This window comes from Polychytrium aggregatum, assembly GCF_025602895.1.
Source record: "Polychytrium aggregatum strain JEL109 chromosome Unknown BJ171scaffold_58, whole genome shotgun sequence".
NCBI classification, from domain to species: domain Eukaryota; kingdom Fungi; phylum Chytridiomycota; class Chytridiomycetes; order Polychytriales; genus Polychytrium; species Polychytrium aggregatum.
Genome location: NW_026516260.1, coordinates 120,782 through 140,301, shown reverse-complemented (window position 1 = coordinate 140,301; position 19,520 = coordinate 120,782).

Below are 19,520 nucleotides of genomic sequence, written 5' to 3'. Positions count from 1 at the left end.
CTCATAAGAGCCTTGAGCTGGGTCATGCTCCATGATGATCCGCTGCTGAGCAGAACCACTCGCTGCCCTCGCCCTCCAACCCATCTTGGAGGGAGTGGGTGGAATGAAGGTCGGACCAAGCACTTCGGCAGCAGCGCTAAAGCCAGGATCGCCTTGAGACAGCAAGAGTATCCCATGGACAGAGAGACGAGCACATTAGACACTGTATCGTCGCTGAGGTTTGGGTTGAAGGGCATCGGTCAAAGCATGGCACGGCACAGGATTTGCGATTCCAGCAATCGGCGATTGCGACGGCATGGCGGATATTGTGATATGAGGCCGCAGCACGCAGGATGCCAGCAATTTTTGAAACAATACGACAGCCTAGCGGAGCACATGCAAGCGTACCAGCAGAGTCTCGACCGAGCCGCATCCAGGGATTCCGACCAGATCACACATCTGGCCAGGCAGCAACTCAAAATCCAGGGGCAACGACGAGGACGCTTGCATGCGTTGGTGCGAGAGGAGCGATCCAAGCAGAAGACGGTCTGATCGGGAGATGACGGGCTCATGCTGTTGGATCTGACGCCGGTGTCGGGAGTAGAGCTGGAGGGCTGTTTCGCAGGCAATAGTGGAGAGTTGATGATCGGCCATGGCACGGAGCGGGCGGCAAGATCAGGGCAGACTTGCTGGTCGGAGCTTTTGGGAGTTTGGGATCAAATGATGGAATGCCGACGACGGCATGAGCACCGAGATGCAGTTCATCTTGGTTCGGCAGGGAAGTCCGAGCGTCCGACAATGGCCAACCTTGCAGAGCCGGCGGTGGCAGATCAAGATGCTGAGTCTACTGACCTCGTCTCAGTCGATACCGGCGACGATCCAAACAGGAGCGCGGGCAGCGAGCGGCATTCTGGGGCCGGCAGCCGATGCAGCGGCCGGCAATCCCTGCCTCTCCATCTGTGCTTCTCTCACCCGATCGTCACAGCAGCCGCTGGCTCCGCATCCGAAGCATCATCCACAGGCCTTTGCGAGTCCGGTAGGCCAGATAGGCGGCAGTCCCTGTATCGACGCATTAAATAACCACAGGGCTCATGTCTGCACATCATCTAGGGATGATCTCCAACAGCGACATTCTCGTTCGCGTACAGTTTGAAGTCTTTGGCAAGGTCCAGGGTACGGCTGCCCGCTGAACCATTTCGCAGCGAGCAGAGGGTCTGGTTCGCCCGACGGTTGGCTCTGCGGCAGCGATCGCTGGGATAGGACTGTTTCGAGCGCTTGCTTATCAGGACTTTGATACCGGAACGCGGATGCCTCATCCTCCGATCTATGCGAAGGTGTCTTCTTCCGAAAGTTTACACACGGCAAGGCCATTGAGCTCGGCCTGGTTGGTTGGTGCAAGAACTTGCCCAGTGGGACAGTCCAGGGAGTCGCCGAAGGCAAGTATCCTCAGAATCTGGTCTCGTGGCATGGCAAGCCCGATACTGACGGGGTTGCTCTGATCTGTTCACGAACTTGTCTCCAGGTTCCGAGACCAAGGTCGCCATTTTGTGAGTATTCTGGCTCGCACTCCGGTCTGCCTCGGCCCCGCCGACCTGATTGCTGATTGCTTGTTCGTATCCTGCCACATAGCAAAGAATGGGTCTCCAAAACCGGGTCTCCAAGATCCAGAATCACAAAGTGCGAGTTTTCGGGCGAAGAGATTATCCCGACCTTGTCCTTCAGCACTTTTGAAATTCGAAAGTAGCAGTGCCTGGTGCAGCCGATCGCTCCGCAACACGAGCCAGCCGCCAGCCATGTTTGTTCTGAGTCGACTCCCTGACGACCGACAATGAATGCAAGAAATGCTGCTGTGGTCCGCACGAAATGGCTTTGGCCTAGCGAGACCCTGGATGAGAGGGATTGAAGGACTGCTCTTCCCTTCCGGTCTTTCGCGGATGCCGGAGGAGGGCTGTTGGTTGGGTGGATGGAAGGCAGGTCAGCCCACGCCACCCATCGGTTGTGGAACTGCATTAGTCCTTGGTGCTACTGCATTATCCCATGGTGCTCCTGCATTATCGGAGCAGAGACAGACACCCACGGATGCCACCAGCGACAGCCGAGCAGCGACAGCCAATGCCAGAGTGGCAGGTGGGCCACTCGCCCCAGGTTCCACAGACGCGAACCCCGAACCAGTCATGGCCATTCCGATCGGCGAGGGGGTGAATCTGCATGCCATACCACATCCCACATCCCACATCCCACATCCCACATCCCACATCCCACATCCCACATCCCACATCCCACATCCCACATCCCACATCCCACATCCCACATCCCACATCCCACATCCCACATCCCACATCCCACATCCCACATCCCACATCCCACATCCCACATCCCACATCCCACATCCCACATCCCACATCCCACATCCCACATCCCACATCCCACATCCCACATCCCACATCCCACATCCCACACCCATCCCACACCCATCCCACTCCATCCCGCCGCATCTCGTCTTGCCTGCCCCTTTCCCTCCTCGTCCTCTTCCTCCCCCGATCTCCCCTGCTCCGTCGCATCCGCCACCAAATGGCCTCGAGCTCCAGTCTCCCGGCCAAGTCGTTGATGGATGTGGATGTCAATATGGATGTGGATGACACAACCTCGAAAGCCCCTGTCCAGCAAACCCAGCCCGAGCCGTCAAGCACGGCACCCTCCAAACCAGCCGACTCCCTTGGTCCCTGGCTCCATCCCATCGAGTGTCTCATCAACGGCGCCTGCGACGAGCCCGATGCCCTCCTGATCAACACTTACGAGAGCGGCGCCTCCGAGCGACACTCCTATCGCCAGGTGTGGAGGAGAGCATACTCGATCGCCCAGGGGCTCAGGGCCCTCGCCGGCTGGGACGACGCCGACCACGAGGTCATCGGCACCTTCTGCGAGTCCGAGGTCAACTGGGTGTTCTATTCCCTTGCAGTGTGGATGCTTGGCAAGTGAGTGTTGCTTGGATGCGATCGAGGGCGAGTCCCGCTGCATCCGTCGTCTGCTGCTTGCTTGCTCCACACATCCGCCACCAGCACTGTCGATCCAGTGCCATCGTTCATGCTCTGTCCTGGCTTGTGATGCCCTGACTCTGCGATTCTCCCTTCTGGCTCTGTGATCCTCCCGACTCTCCTCGCTCGTTCCTGACCACCATCCAGGAAGACAATCAACTTTGGTCTCAACCTGCCTCCGGCTGCCCGAAAGGCTGTGTGCGACAGGTGTGTGGTCTGTGGGCATGTCTGGATCGTCTGTGGGCATGTCTATTGTCTGTGAGATAGTTCGACCTCAGAAGTGATGATGGCGGCAGAGAGGGTGTCGATTGATAAACAGCAGCTGACAGGGCTGCATCCATCCAGATACTCGATCAAGTATATCCTGCACCACTGCGTCAAGCCCGGACGCACACAGGGAGTGACTCTTGCGGATGCATCGACATTCCCGATGCTGGACGACATCCCACTGCCCTCGCTTGAGGCGTGCGAGCCACTCGATGAGTTCATTGCCTATGCATGCACTTCTGGAACAACAGGTATGGATGGCTGCCAGAGTATCCGTCAGCTATGTGTCTGGGTGGAGTGCTTGATACATCGGATCAGTGGCGCATCTGATGGCATGGCACGAGCGAGCAAGTGTCTGTGGGTCATCACAGGATATGCATGATGCTCATGGTGGTTCTTGGTGCTCCTCGACAGGCATCCCCAAGACGTAAGTGGATCGAGACAGTGTACTGAGCACAGTCCGAAGCGAATCAACGGAGATCACTGACCACCCTATGCTCATAAATGTGTATCAGATACAAGTATTCGCACTTTGGTCCAATCACCCTTCAGAGTTCGGTTGGAATCCTCAATGCCAGTGTCGGACTCTGTCAGGTATGGGCTACTTTCGAGAAGGCTTGATATTATGCTTGATCATCAACTTACTCCTCAAACTCCACAGGCACCGTCTTTCATCGCAACTCTAAATCTCTTCCTGACTGCACTGAACCTCCGAGGATCAGCATGGATCCCCATGGCAACTCCGAATCCAGTTGAGAAAGTCCGAAGTATTTCCAAGATGCTCAACGATGGTCTCGAGTACATGGGATTGGTATGTAGGGAACTACGCAGTATTCCATTTGTATCGAGCTGTGACTAACCAAGATGCTCTGTTATATTATCAGCCTCCCTCGTTCCTCAAATTGATCATCGGAGTCGGGGTGTCGGATAACAGGCACATCGTTTGGCGAAGAACACGAAAGATTATGCTTGGGTCCGAAATTGTGCCTCGAAGCGTCGTTTGTGAAGCCAGGCGCCGCTTCCCGAATGCCGAGATTCAATCTGGATATGCATCCAGCGAGGTAAGGTTTCATCTGATGACAGGTGTAACAGGACTGACTGCTTCTCGACTGACTCAAAACAACTCGTTGTGTCAGACTCTGTTGATAGGAGCCGCTGCGTATTTCAGTCTCCCGGCCGATGTCACCGATGTCCCTCCCACACTTGTGTACAAGCTCTCCAAGCCAGGAGTCCGCTGCCATATCATCGACGAGCACGGCAACTTCATCGACAGAAGGTTCTCCAACGGCGGTGTCCTTGTCTTTGCTGTCGATCCCGACCATCCGGTCAAGGATCATCCCAGCTTTGTCAACGCCGACCCGGACAACAAGATTGGATACTTTGGCTTCCTCGGCGACGGCTCTCCTCGTGTCTGCACCATGGACTGGGTCGATATGGTCAGCGAGAACGAGTTCACTGTGGTCGGAAGGTGAGTGCGATGCAGAGGCACTGTGTCGGTATGTTGGCTGCGATGTGGCATTCATCTTCTGCCTCACCACCACCCACCCAACACTCATCCAATTGCCATATATCGACCTCACACACTTCTCACCCACATCACCTCTCACCCACATCACCTCTCACCCACATCACCTCTCACCCACATCACCTCTCACCCACATCACCTCTCACCACATTCCCATCTCACCACATCATCCCTCCGCATGCACCACTCCAGATTCGACCAGAAGGTCAAGGTCAACGGCGTCTATGTCGACCTCAATGCCCTCGAGGAGCTTGTCAACCAGAGCCTGAGCCACTCGATCGCCGACTGTGCCTTTGTCATGACCTCCGAGAAGCGCATCGTGATGCTCTATGTCCCCCAAAGCGGCCCTGCCATCCTCCTGAGTCCCGCCAACATCATCCTGATGACCGAGGAGCTCTTTGCGCTCTCGAACATCGCCAAGGTCCCGATCCACAACTGCTTTGCGCTCGAGCGATTCCCCTTCAACGACTCCAACAAGCGCGACCTCAAGAAGCTCAGGCTGTTTGCCGAGAATGTCGAGCAGTACACTGCGTCGGTCGTCTATCCGGCTCTCAGGATCGACAACACTCTCCTGTCCCGCGTCGCTGCCAAGATCTCTCAGATCGGCAGCCGGGTCCTGGGCAGGGCCGCCCTTGATGGCCGCAACTACTACATTGGCGGTGTCGGCTTTGACTCGCTCAGCGCCGGCCGCCTGTCCCTCGCCATCAAGGACGAGCTGGATGTCGAGATCTCGCCGCTGATCCTGCTGTCGAACGGAATGACACCCACCGATGTCGCCCAGCTTGCCATCGACATGCTCGACGACAGACTGATGGTCCCGCCGACCGTGGATCTGTACCAGGAAGCCGTCAGGTTCGACGATGCGGGTGTGACGGCCGACGGCCTCCCTCGGTTTGTCTATCCCGACAATCCTCGCGGCATCGTCCTGACGGGGGCCACTGGGTTCCTCGGCGCATTCCTGCTGTACGAGCTGGCCAGCAGGTTCCCCAGCGCCAAGATCTACTGCCTGGTCCGAGCCAAGGACGAGCAGGCCGCCATCGACCGCATCTTTGACACGGCCAGCAAGCTGATCCTCAACCAGCAGCAGATGCACGACCTCGAGCACAACATCCGTCCCAGGATCGTGGGTCTTCCCGGCGACCTGGCACAGGACAAGTGGGGGCTGTCGGACGAGCGATGGCAGGAGATCAGCGAGCAGAGCGATGTGATTGTGCACAACGGTGCCGAGGTCCACTGGCTCTACAACTACGAGGCACTCAAGGGCCCGAACGTCCTCGGCACGGCGACGGCATTGAGACTGGCCACGACCCACCACTTGAAGCCGCTCCACTACATCTCGACGATCGGTACGCTGCCGATGAAGGGCTCAGCCCAGCCGCTCGAGGAGCGAATGTCGCTGAACTGGAACCTCTCTGGCGGCTACGCACAGACCAAGTGGGTCTCGGAGCAGCTGGTCCACAAGGCACGATCGAGGGGCGTGCCGGTGACGATCATCCGACCGGCCGCGATCGTCGGCGAGAGCCGATACGGAGGTGAGCGAGTGGTGATGTGGTGATGTGGTGATGTGGTGATGTGGTGATGTGGTGATGTGGTGATGTGGTGATGTGGTGATGTGGTGATGTGGTGATGTGGTGATGTGGTGATGTGGTGATGTGCTTGGTGAGTCCTCGGCCGACACTCACTCGCTTTCTCCATCTCTCTCGCCACCAGCATGCAACGTTGATGACTACATCTGGCGATATGTCAAGGGATGCATCCAGATCGGAATCGCTCCCTCCCATGCAACCCCCGTCACCCTGACCATGGACCCGGTCGACCATGTGGCCAAGGTCGTCACGGCGATTGTGGCCTCGGAGCAGGCCCTCTCCAACTTTGTGTTCCATGTCAGCGACTCGGAGAACAGGTGAGGATGTGGCTCATGGTATGCTGGGGGAGCAGCGAGTGGGAAGGAAGGGCATGGATAGAGAATGGATGGGACAGCACCGGCTCACCACACCAACCCATCACACACCAACCCATCTCACACCGACACCCCATGCTCAGCCTCATCGCCGAGAAGAAGATCTTTGAGATCGTCAATGCCATGGGCTGGCGAGTCATGTTCGAGACACGCGAGCAGTTCAAGATCCTGCTCCAATCGGCTCCCTCCGTCGAGACCAACGCCCTGTTCCCGCTGATGCACATGCTGATGGACATGTCCGTCCAGGTCGACAACCCCAACACCCGCTCGATCTATCCGACACCGAGTCCCCCGGCCGAGAAGGTCGTCGAGCGATGTCTCCGATTCTTGGACCGTGTGAAGTACCTCCCTGCTCCGCCCGAGCCTGTCTCGCCGCTCCAGACGGACGACTATCCCGAGGTCAGCGTCTTTGGCCGCACTGGCCGCAACTGAACGGCACAGATGTGCTGGACCAGGCTGCACCGATGGGTTGTCCTGAGGCATGGCCAGCAGTGACCGGCAGTGGCAGTTGATGCACTGCACTTGGATAGCCCTCGGTGCTTCATCTGGGGTCTCACCTGGCAGATCCTGGTTGCTCGACCACACCATCGATCCAGTGTCCTCGACTGAGTCCTCGACTGAGTCTCGCAGCAAGCACACTCCTCCTTCTGTCGTTGCTTTGTATTGTGCTTGTTCTTTCCATCTCTGCCCCAACCTTCCCCTGGGCTGTTTCCCACTTGATATCCACTCGCTGTTCTTCTCGTTTGTCGGCTGTCTTGTTGTCAGATTTCTCGTCAAATTTATCGTCATCTCTCGATGGAATTATGCGTTTCCTCCGTGCAATATCCGTGTGATGATTATCGTCGACCAAACGTCCTGCTGTTTGAACAACGAAGTTGCCATCCATAAGGATCGGTCAGCAGCCGGCTATGACATGCCCTGCAAACACTTGCTATTTCCTCCCTCCTCAATCATGAAATGGGACAGTTCTATTTGCAACTTACAGTCTATCCAGAAAGAAACGGGACAGTCACTTTCTGGCTTCTGAAGCCCGCTGACTGACTTGTAGGCCCAGCGGGCAGGCCATGGCATTGCACTCCTGTCTTCGTCGGCAATCTCCTTGATTTCGTTGGTTTTGGAAGCATGGTCTTGAATACACCCGGTCGATCTCCTGTGGCGATGATCGACTGGCATACCGAGATCATGTTCCTTGAGGCATTGATGTCTCGATCCCACAGCGTATGACAGCTTGCACAGCTCCGGACAAAGTGTGGTTTCTCGATATCAAGATGCTCGGGTGACTCGAGTCGCTTGGCTTCCCGGCAATGTGAGCACACCTGGGATGTGTTAAACTCGTTCACCGAGCGCACATGGATCTTGGAGACGGATCGGTCTGGTGGGCGTCTCTGGTGATGGTGGAATTGCTCAAAGTACTTGGCAAACCTGAGCCTCCTGGGACTGGATGCGTATCCCTTCCCCTGTTTCCAGGATGCATTCCCAAAGGCAATCACCACTTCGGTCTCCTTCAGTGCCTGGTCGATGACTTGCTTGCACATCTCGTGGACGGTGCGCTGTCGCTTGCTGTGGAGATCGAGTCGCTTGAACCGCCGTCGCCGGGTCAGGCTGAAGTACAGCTGTTTCTCCAGCATGTCTCCATCGAACACATGGCGAATGTATTGCAGGAAGGGATCCAACCCAGGGATCTTGGGACTTGGTGTGGTGCTCATCCAGCGCGTCTTGGGCTGGAAGCGATTCCCACAATGGCGTCCTTGATTCAAATCACAGAATGGTCGTGGCCAGCGCGCGATTGTATTAGGTAACAAAATATTTGATCAATCGTCAAAATCACGGGTGTCCCGTTTTTTTTTGGATTGACTGTAATGCGGCTTCTTTGAAGGTCTGCATCTGAGAACAGACGGGCTGCTGTTCAGTCACTTCGATCGACTCGCACACGGCGATCGTGCTGCTCGCCACATTCACATATCGAGCGCAATGAACGACCGCTGCAGATGATATCTATGTGTATTTCCACCCGAAAGGAAGTTATGGACGCAGAGTGCTCCGCTTCGCTTTGCGAGTGTTGTGCTGCGGCTTTCGAATCCTCCACAAAGTGCTGGATTCAACTCGTCCCGCCGGAATACTTGGCCATGCTCATGCTCGGGTCGGGTTCGGTTGATTAGAGTTCAGTTCCATGTGTGGTTGGATTTCGTAATCTCATATGAGTGTCGTTCAGGGGGCTACCAGCGGCCGCCTTGGCGGCATCACCGAAAATGCCCTGCTGCTGGTTTACAATTTCATTTTTGTCTTGAGCCTGGCCCAGTGGTGCGTCGATGTAGTTCTCCGGGATGCAGGAGACGAGGCCGACCACGCTCAGCCAGAAAAGGACACCAAAGGCGAGCCCGAAGATCTTTTCCATCGCGCTGTGGAAGTACAGACCCGTCACAAACAGCATGCCAATCCACAGGAGTTGGAAGAGCATCATCAACGCAGAGAGCACCTTGGCGACTGGCTGACTCCATGTTTGTCGAGAGATCGTGTGGCTCATTGTCACGTCCTCCTTGTAGATGGCATCGAGAGCACTGCTTTCCTCAGCGATGCACAGGAACGCAAAACTGAGAAGGCTGTTTATGTCATTCCCAGCAAGAAAATCTGTCAGTGTGCGGAGCAGACCCGACGGACTCACAGGCAGGATTGCGAGGATTCAAACATTGCAGGAAAGCCCATGCGTGCGGGCTGAATATGTCGCCGAAATTGCATGTCGTCAATGAAGTATCAACTCACAATGCGTGGCCGGATATCTCGATTCCGTCCCATACAGACTCGCCCTTTCTGCAGGAGTAGGGGTCCGCAAAGGAGGCATTTCGGCATTGCCCCAGGAGTCTATCGGAATGGTGCATCAGGCGGCTCATGGTGGCCCAACAGAGCGTGGCCAAAACCCAGCGAACGAGGCCTCGGAAGGCAGCTCGGGTTTTGGAATTGAAGTGGTTGAGTGCCACGGACAGCAGCAGCAGCAAGCTTGTCCAAAACTGCAGAGAAAACCACCCCGAGTGTAAGTAGGTGATATCTGATCAAAGCTTGACAGGGCTCTGTCAGAGATCAGCCGGGCACGGTGATTGAGGATGTGAGGTGGGAACTGTGCGATTGATATGATGCGCTGCAGTCTGCAAGCACCATGTTAATCTCACCCAGCCCTTCTTCACAAACCAGACGTTGAGGAAGTTCTTGGAGTTCCTGAAGAAGCCCTCGACTGGAGAAGCGGCGAGGAGTGATACGACAGAGGCGTTGGCCAGGGCGACTCCGATCCCGAGGACGGATGCCACAATTATGAGCGCCTTCCGCTGCTCGTGCTTGAGCACTGGCCTGGGCATGGCGAAGATGGGCTGTGTGGGTCAGATCGATCGGTGTTGCTCGCCAGGGGCACCTCGCTGGTCGGGTTGGAGATCGCTGGCTGCAACGACCAGGCCCGACACGTGCCGGCCCAACCCATTCCACGTGATCATCAACCGTGGTCATGTGGCTCTCGACACACACATGATCCAGGGCAATCTCCGACAATACGAGCATCCATCCAAGCAGCCACCCGAGCAGCCATCCGAGCAAGCGGCTTTCCAAACGACGCTGCCCCGCATATCATTTGGCCGTCCAGGACGTTCTTCGCGACCACCAGATCGCTGTCATGCCACACCACGCCAAGCGAGCGATCTGTGGCCTGGGAATGCAAACAACAGACGCACAGATCGTAAGCCCCCACACACTTTCGCCCGCCGCCGATATTCCATCTGGCTCGTCGCATTTGAATAGTCCAGCGAATTCATGCTATCTACCAGTGCTGACGTTTTATGTCTGCAGTACAACTGCTCCAACGTGTTTATCAGCACCGCACAGTTTCAAACCCAGCCCCGAAACAGGCTCTGCTCCACCTGCAACACATTTGATCAGGCGTGCCACCAAAATTGCTGCACGCTCATCAATACGGTGCGTTTCTACTGTCGAGATATGGGATTTGTGGGTCCGGGAAGCAGTGCTAGTGCAGTCCTCTTGGTCTGATCCGTCTTGCAGAACACCTCCTCGCTGTCGTGCATCTGCCCAGCCGACCATGCGGGCCAAGATTGCTCCTCGATCCTCCCATGGAGCTGTACCATCGCCCGCACTAGCCCCGCTACCACATGCGATGTCTGGACACCGGCCCTCCAGCGAGCCCAGTATCAAGGCTGCCCGGTATTCAATGACTCCCAGCCCCTCGCGAACTTTAGCTTCGCCATGAGCTGCAGTAGCTCTCGAACGCCATTGATCCGCGGAGTCTACAATCGCTCGACGGGCAGGTACTCGGACGGCGTATTTTCGTACGATATCAGTACCGCCAGGGTGAGTGCAGCGCAATGGAGACCGAGACGTAGCCGTCGATTATGGATCAATTGCAGCCCAGGAGTGAATCATCAATTCCCTGTCATCGTCGGCCTCAGAGATCTCCATCTGTCTGCATCGATTCGATCCTGCTTTCGATGTCAGCCCGGCTCCGGCATTGCTATTGACGTTGCTGTTGTCGCATGCCGCTGAATCCCTCGCCCCCGATTCAATCTCAACGCACCTTACCACCAATGTCCACCTTGCCGTCTCCGACGAGCCCAGCTCATCGTTCAAAGTGCTTATGGAGGAGTCTTTCAGATGAGGGCGTTTGACTTCAACCGGCCGACCGCCAGTGTGAACGTGACTAGTGCTCCGCTGCTACTCTCCGAGCTGGTGGGAAACAGCTCGATCTCCTTCAGCGCCAATCTTTCGGATACTGTCGCCCAGTCGTCAAGGATGGCAGTGGGTGGCCAGATCTATTACGAGGCCAGCAAGTATCTGCGGTTTGCATCGGAGCGAACCAGGCTGTTCTGTTGTGCGTCGCATGCTTGTCTTGGGTTTGACCATCCTGCAATTTCCCAGGGCTACTATATCTTGCCGGTTTGTCCCCAGCCATCGCGAGAGGCACGATTTCGTTCAAAAGCACCGATAGCGGGCAGGCTTCGGCCACCAGAACGGCGGTGCCGCTCTGGCTTCCGATCGTGACGAGCCTCCTGTGTGTGGCAATGCAAGTATCGGTCCATTGCATTCAATTGCATTCACTCGCATCTGATGCTCGTTGAGTCTTCGAGTATGTAGCCATAACTGTGGTTGCTCGCATGGTCCGCGCTCTAACTCCATTTTTGTGCTTTGCGTGATAGTACGAGCATCGTCCTGGGTCGGTTTTTGCGACACAGGCTCGAGGCATTCCAGCGCTCCCGGCGAGCCCGCCAAGTTCCTGTGCTGTGAGCCCTGCTCGTTCTCGCATCCATGATTCGCCTGGCGACAGCGAGCCAAGTAGTACCCCCGCAAAACCACGCTCGCCTCGGAATCCAAACCGTTGACCGCCTGCTCCTTCATATCCATTCGCCCGCTCTCCAATACACTGCTGGCTTTATTGATTCTTCGCCCTCTCTGATGCTGTCCACGATCGATGCGCTTGCGACTGCGAGCTCTGTGGAACCCGCCTCTCTCGCAGGCAAATCGGTTGCTTTCACAGAGGCAATAAACCACCCAAGTGCTGGTGGCGGCTACGACGCCATCTCGCCGGCTTCAGATACATCCACCCGCTTCGAAATCACAACCTCGACGCCTTCGCCGCACATCTACTGCACTCGCAGTCCGCACGAGCCATCTCCAGCGCGCACGTATCCTCGGTCTGGCTATGGGCCGGCGTGGCAATTGACCCTGGGTGAAGAACTGCGGCGCGCGGCGGGGACAAGTTCCCACAACCCAGACCCAACCCACAAAGCCAAGCCTGTCCAGGGATGCACCGGTTCGCCGGCCGGTCACTATAACGTTGATGCACCGCCGGCTGCCCTGGTTCTGCGACCGGCGAAAGACCAGCCGGCACCCTCTGGTCGACTCGGCGCCGCCAAGGCCGATGCATATCCCAAGGGCAACTTGCTGGCGTATTTGAATACAATAAGCCGCCCAACAGACGCTGGCGGCCAGTCGTTCATCCAATTGTCTGATATGAACTCGGCCGCGGATCCCCAAGCAGGCCCTTTGCAGGGCATCTCCAGCACTCTCCCGTTGCCTGTCCAAACCAAGTTGCCCCACGCCCGTCACGATCTCGGATTCTGGTCGCACTTTATGATTCGGTAAGTATCTCGTGTCTGCGGCACCACACCAAGCAATGCTGTGATGAAAATCTAATTCTTCGTGCTTCCCGTCGACCTATTGACAGCGGTGCGTCCTTTGGGAAGAGCCACAGACTCGCGAGAATCGGAATCGTACTTCTGACAGTGCTCTTTGTGGCTGCGGTCGCCATTCTTGTGTGATACATCGAGTCGTAGCGCTTTGGTGGTGAAGCCCTTGCCGTCATCTCGGGCCTATTTACAGCGGATTCGGACGCCTTCACACACGAATGGCTTGTGGGTTGTGTGGGTTGTGTGGGTTGTGTGGGTTGTGTGGGTTGTGTGGGTTGGATGAGTCAGACGACGTTGATCGGCACCCAAGCCCCAATACACTTTATTCAGAAAAAAACGGGACAATATAGCCGTTTCCATGAACAGGTAGTATGTGCTGTGCTTGCGTCAAGCAAAGCCACAAGAAATAAAACAGATCACTTTGGCAGCCTCCGAGTGAAGACCGCCGGTCGCTCTCCGGTCTCCACAATCGACTTGCACACTGTGATCATGTTGCGCGCCGCATTGACGTCGCGATTCCACACTGTCCGGCAGCTGGGATTCTTGCAGCTCCTGACAAAGTGGGAATTCGCAACACTGGGCGCATCGAGTCCTTCCAACCGAACTGGCTCCAGGCAGTTGGAGCACACTTGCGAGGTGTTGAACTCGTTCGTCGAGGCCACCTTGACGCTTCCATGATGGTGATTGGGACGGCGTCGGTGGTGCTCGAACTGCTCAAAGTACCGAGCAAACCGCTGCCTCCGAGGGCTGGATGCATAGCCCTTGCCTTGACGCCATGACGCATTGCCAAAGGCGATGACCACATCGGTCCGTATCGGGGCGTGCTTCAGGACGGCCTTGCACATCCTGTCGACGGCCACTTGGCGTCTCCTGTGGCCTGTGAATCGATGGTGACGGGCCTTCTTGCCAAGGTGGAAGTCGAGCTGCACTCGCAGCTCCGGTCGCAGGACATGGGTGAGATGGATCTTGAAAGCCTCCGAGGACGACACCTTGGGCGAGGGGGTGGTCGACATCCAGGTCTCGATGCCGAGTCGATACTTCATGGTGTTGTGCCACTTGGTGTTGGACTTGTGGCCACACATTTGCTGGTAGTGGCCATTGGAGAACGAGACCACCTCGTCTTGGTGGCCCGGTGCTTGGATGACCGCCGTGAAGATGGAGCCGACTCCAGGATCGATGCCAATCCAAGTGGTCCTGTTGGGGTCTGGGTCGCCGATGTGGGTCTGGATACGCTGCTCGGCAGTCGGAGGAGGCTCGATGGTCTCGGTGTGATCGGTTCGAGGCAGAAACTTGACGAGACCGATGGTGCATCCAATGCCATCGGTGCTGATCTCGTAGTTGAACAGCTTGTGATTGATATCCCGGTCACGGAAGAGGGAACTACGCAGCTTGAAGCAACTGCGCCAGAGACGATCCTGGTTGTTGATGCCGTCCTCGCCTTCATCCTTGAGCATGTCCCTGGTGAGTCCAAGGCGCTTCTTTGGACCCAGGAGCTCCCAGAGTGCGACGGTGTCGATCTTGACATACTTGGCCTTGGCTGTGCACAGAGGGACCATCGTGCACACGGCCGGAGGAGTGTCAAGAGCGAGCTGCTTGAGAGCCCAGTTGATCCTGGCGGCCAGCTTGTTGATCTTGGACTTGGTGGTGCCGAGCTCAGACTTGGCCTTGGTGAACCTCTTGTCGTCGGAGGGAATGCCTCGGGCAGTGAGCCTGTTCAGCTTGGCCTGGTGCTGCAGCTCGGTGACTCGGAGGGCGGGCATGTCACAGTCGATCCACTTGTGGACATTGTCGACCATCTTGTCTCGGGCGAGGATTCTCACATGGTGTGAGAGGCGATGGAGGGCCCGGAAGCGGTCCTGGTCGTTGCTGTACCGAAACTCGTCCAGGATATGGCCAAAGTCTGGATAGAGGAACTCGAGATCGGCCTTGGGTGGAGTCTGCCCTGGTTTCTCGAAGAGCTCGAGACAGGCCTCGATGGCTTCGTGCTTGTGCTTGTTGGCTGGGAAGACGGCAGCGCAGAAGCGGCGAAGGAGTCTCCAGTAGGCCAGGTCGAGGTGGGTGGTGCAGTTGGTGGCATAGGCATTGACAGCCAGTGTGAGAAGCTGATTGTGAGCACCATCAGGCAGACGAGGGGCCGGAGGCAGGTCTGCGTGCCGAGTGGTCTGGTAGTCGCAAAAGGAAGCGACCAGATGCTCGTTGTATTTCTCATTGTCCCCGGTCGGCGAGAGGGCACCGGCCTCGACAATCGTGAAGCACTGGCGGATGAAAGCAGGGGTGGACTTGGAGATGACGGGGACGGGAAGATCCTGCTCGATGCACCGGAGGATGTGCAGGTTGAGCAGCCTGGATGCCTCGAACTGGATCTGGGTCATGGCCTCGACGGTGGCCTGGATCTTGTCGCGGAGAGCGGGATTGAGACAACAGCCATCCATCGTCTGCTTGAAGCAACTGAACTGAGGGGCGGATGACCTTCCATCCACGAGTGGGACGACAGAACTCTTGAGGGGCCGGTATTTGGGACATTTGCTAGTGTTGCAACGTTCGTGATCGGTGCCATCGCACTTGGGACATCGCTTGCCAGTACTCGAGGAAGTAGATGGACCAGGCTCGGTGGGATCGACATCCATTGGATCTGCAGAAGCAGTGGTGGTGAGCGACGGAGCAACAGACGACCAAGCATGCGTGGGGTCAGAAGACGAACCAGAGACAGGCTCCGACTGTGACTTGGCTTTCTTGGGCCTGGGTGGCCGAGGCTGGCCATCACCGGCACCCTTACGCTTCGGAGGCATGGGGGCAGAGAATGCTGGATGCCTGCCAGTGGTACTGGTCAGAACAGAGACTTTCTTTATCGTACAATAGCGCGATGATCCGATCAAGGCGAGATGAGGGAAGAAAGCAGCAGAACGAAGGTGTGGCATTTATACCCGAGAGCAGGAGCCCGTCGTTGCGGGCTGGTTGGGGAAGTGACCCTGTTCAAAAATCGCCGAGAGGTTCAAGCCAGGGATTTGAGCGTGAAAATGGCGGCGTGATTGGGGAGCTCAACTCCAAATTGGAGGAACTCAACCCCAAAGAAGTTCTCGATGGGATTGAAGTCGGGCGAGGCAGGTGGGGTGAAGATCACTGACCATCCTCGGCGCTCGATGCAGCACACCAGAGTGGTTGATGGCAAATGCAGCCGAGACGGACTTGTGTTTCATGTGATTGCGCTGGCGAAGCGGAGCACCCTTCGGTGAGTATCCGTAAAGAGGGAAAATGGATCTCCTGATCCCCGTCTCATCGACAAAAACGAGCCGTCGTGGGTCGATGGAGCGGACCTGGTCCCTGAACTGTGCCACTCGCTCATCCAGTCGCTTGGACTTGTAGAGGTGTGCTGCCCTCTTGTGTGAGAAGCCGGCTCGGTGGATGGCAGTGTGGCAGAGTGAGAGTGATACTTTCCTCTGGAGGATGGACTCGAGCTTGCATCGCAGCACAGGACCAGTCTGGAACGGGTCCTGTTCAATCAGGGTGCGAATGACTGGACATGCCTGCTCGAAGAAAGTGGATCTGCGAGCTGGGACCCGGGATGGGTCATCCAGCTTGCATCCTCGGTGCCATCGATGGATGGTGCTCTTGGACACACTGAATATGGAGGCGACCTTACGCAGGCTATGGATGAGGGCGTAGCATCGCAATGCGGCGGTGCGAAAGTCGGATGTGTGGCGAATGGTCATGGCCAGCGCGCGATAACATTGGGTAACAAAATATTCGATGAATGGTCAAAATCCCGGGTGTCCCGTTTTTTATTGGATTGCCTGTAAAATCCGCCACTCCATGCATTTCCTGTTCGCACAGGGGCACCCAGGGAGATGATGAGATCCACTCGGTCGCTGTTGGCCGAGTGTGTGATATGATCCGCCAATGCCGTGTTACATCGTTTCCAAAATGAAATGGGACACCCTGTTTGGAACCATGACAGGGTTTTTTGCTGTGACCTGAATACACCCACCCACTCATCGCATTCATGGCCAAGCACAGTACCCTCGATTTCCGCATCGCAGAATGGTCAAGGCCAGCGCGCAATGTTTTGAGGCAACAGAATATTCGGCCAATGACCAAAACCAGGGTGTAATTTGTCCCATCGTTTCTTCAACACGCATCCAGCATATCGTGTTGACGGTCTGTCCATGACATCAATTGGTCAGTCTATTGATATATTATCTTCAAAGGAAAAGAAGAAAAAGTGAACATCTTCAAGGAGGGTGTGCCCTGGAGTGTCGTGCGGTGGGAGAGTATATCAAGAATTGCGATTTGAAAGCAGCAAAGGACACTCACACAGAGTGGTGTATGGCACACGGTGCGGGCCAGACAGGACCGCCAGTCTGTGTGCACGGAGAATAGAGCTTATGAAAGGTCCATCAAATCATCAAACACCAAGGACTCGGATGAGAGCCCAAGTTGCCCATTGTCGCTGGGGAGTTGGCTGTGTTGGTGTACCCGATGACGACCGGCAGGAAAGGCTTCGGCGGGCGACGCTGCTGGCTGCACTGCAAATGGTGTGAGAGTCGCTTGTGCTGTCGACACATTTGCTATCACAGATGCGCTTGCGGACCCGGTGACCCCGGCAGGAGACTGCTGCGTCGATGGCGCCACAGTTATGTCCAATGATGGCGCATGTGCATCTAGGACCATGATCACGTCGCTATCTGACCCCGTCAGGTCAATCGGAACACACTGCTGCGCTTGTTGGGATACCGAGTCTGGTCCGGGAAGCTGTGTCGTCCTTGCGCCTGGGTGGACTTCACCAACGAGCGGCACGATGGCTTGTGGCATTGGACGGATATCACCCATCGTGAGCGGGTTATATGAGAATGATGAGATCGCCGCACTGATCTGCGGTTTCTGGGAGGTCGTGGATGACAGATGAGAAACATCGTCGGGGCCCTTGGATGCCGTCCTCTTGAGTTTTGGAGTGGACTTGAAGCACAAGTGCCGGTCCGCATTGGGCGTTCATGATAGGAAGCGTGAGTGAGATGGACGAGTGGAGCAATGCAGTCCGATGGGGCTGCAGCAGCATCGGTGACACGGAGCAGACGCAACGAACCCTGGGCTTTCCGTCCTTTGGCGATCCTGGCCTGGTCGAGTGCTCATCCCCGGAGGTTGGGTCCTGTGGTTGGTATAGGGCTCAATTTAAGAGTCCTGGTTGTGCGGTGCCTGTATCGACGACCACCAGCAATGATCCTACCGTTTTTGAAAGCTCTTCCTCCGTTTTGAGGCGCCACACAAGAACCTAAAAGCGAGCGCAGTGAGATGGATGGGGCCTCTGGAAATGTCGGCGAGCCGGTCGTAAATGCGACATGGAATGCCATCGTACCTTGTCTGTCTGCCGGCGCTCCCGGACCGCAATCTCGGATATCTTGGCAACCGTGAGTCCTTTGTTGACCCGAAGCCTAGGAGTAGATCCAAACCGAATCAGTTGTGCGCAGAGTGCCCTTGAGCTCGTTATAGCAGACTGGGGGATCTGTCGCAGCATTGCGTCCTATCGCGACCTAGCGATCGCACTCACTTTTCCTTGAATTCCTCGGCCAGCTGGATTTTACTCTTGTCACTGCCTACCACGGACTAGGACACCGCGCGCGAGGTAGATCAGTATAGGGCACGTCGGTCTGGTATCCCAAAACCCACTGCCGGCGATGCGAACCAGCACAGGGATGGAGGAGGGCCGCAGGCTTTCATACCTTGATGAGTTCTGCGAGAAGTTCCGAGGGAAAGACCGTGCTCTTGGTCCGCCTCGAGGGCGACCGGACCGTCTGTAATCCGCCGTTGGCATTCAATCGCTCCTTATCATCGCCTGTGCCGATGGGAACACGGGCCTCGAAAGGATCGAGTGAAATATGCAGGTCTTTGGGATTCAAGAAAGACAAGGCACAACGGCCGCAAATAAGGAATCACACCAGCATGTGAGTGGTGCGCCGTCCCAGGGCTGCATCGTGTCGCTCATGGCCTACCTCCAAAAACATGGGCAGCCATATCGGCAAGGAGCGCCTGTGAAGACAGACTGCCGATGGTACTCTCCCAAACTGGGCCGACAATGACTGGCACAAGAGGCTCCAGGCGGCGCCGTTTTGGGAACATATCCTTCGTTTTGGCTGTGTTGCAATGCATCGTTGGTCAGGTCGGCATTGGCTGGAGTAAGCGCTGCTTTCGTCGTATCCTGACACTGTTGCGCATCACATATCGGACTTGGCGACATACAACTCGGTGGGAGGGCTGGTCGCGGGCATACCTTTTTCGCCAAGGTTTTCGTCGTGCTCGCCTTCGTCCTCCGAGAGATACCCGTGAGGAACGAGCCAGCCGTCCTGCAAGGTTTGCATCGCGAGGGCAGGGTGTGAGATGCGGCGGGACAGACATTGGCGCCAAGCGTCCGCGATTGCCGTACCTCTTCTTCGTCGATATCCTCGGCTTCATCCATATCCTCATCGTCCTCTGACAGCGAATCCAGTGCCTCTCCAGGCTCGTCTTCTTCCCAATCCTCCTCGCTATCCACGTCATAGTCAAGGACGGTCACATCGCGAGTATAAGGCGCTCTCGGAGAGATAACC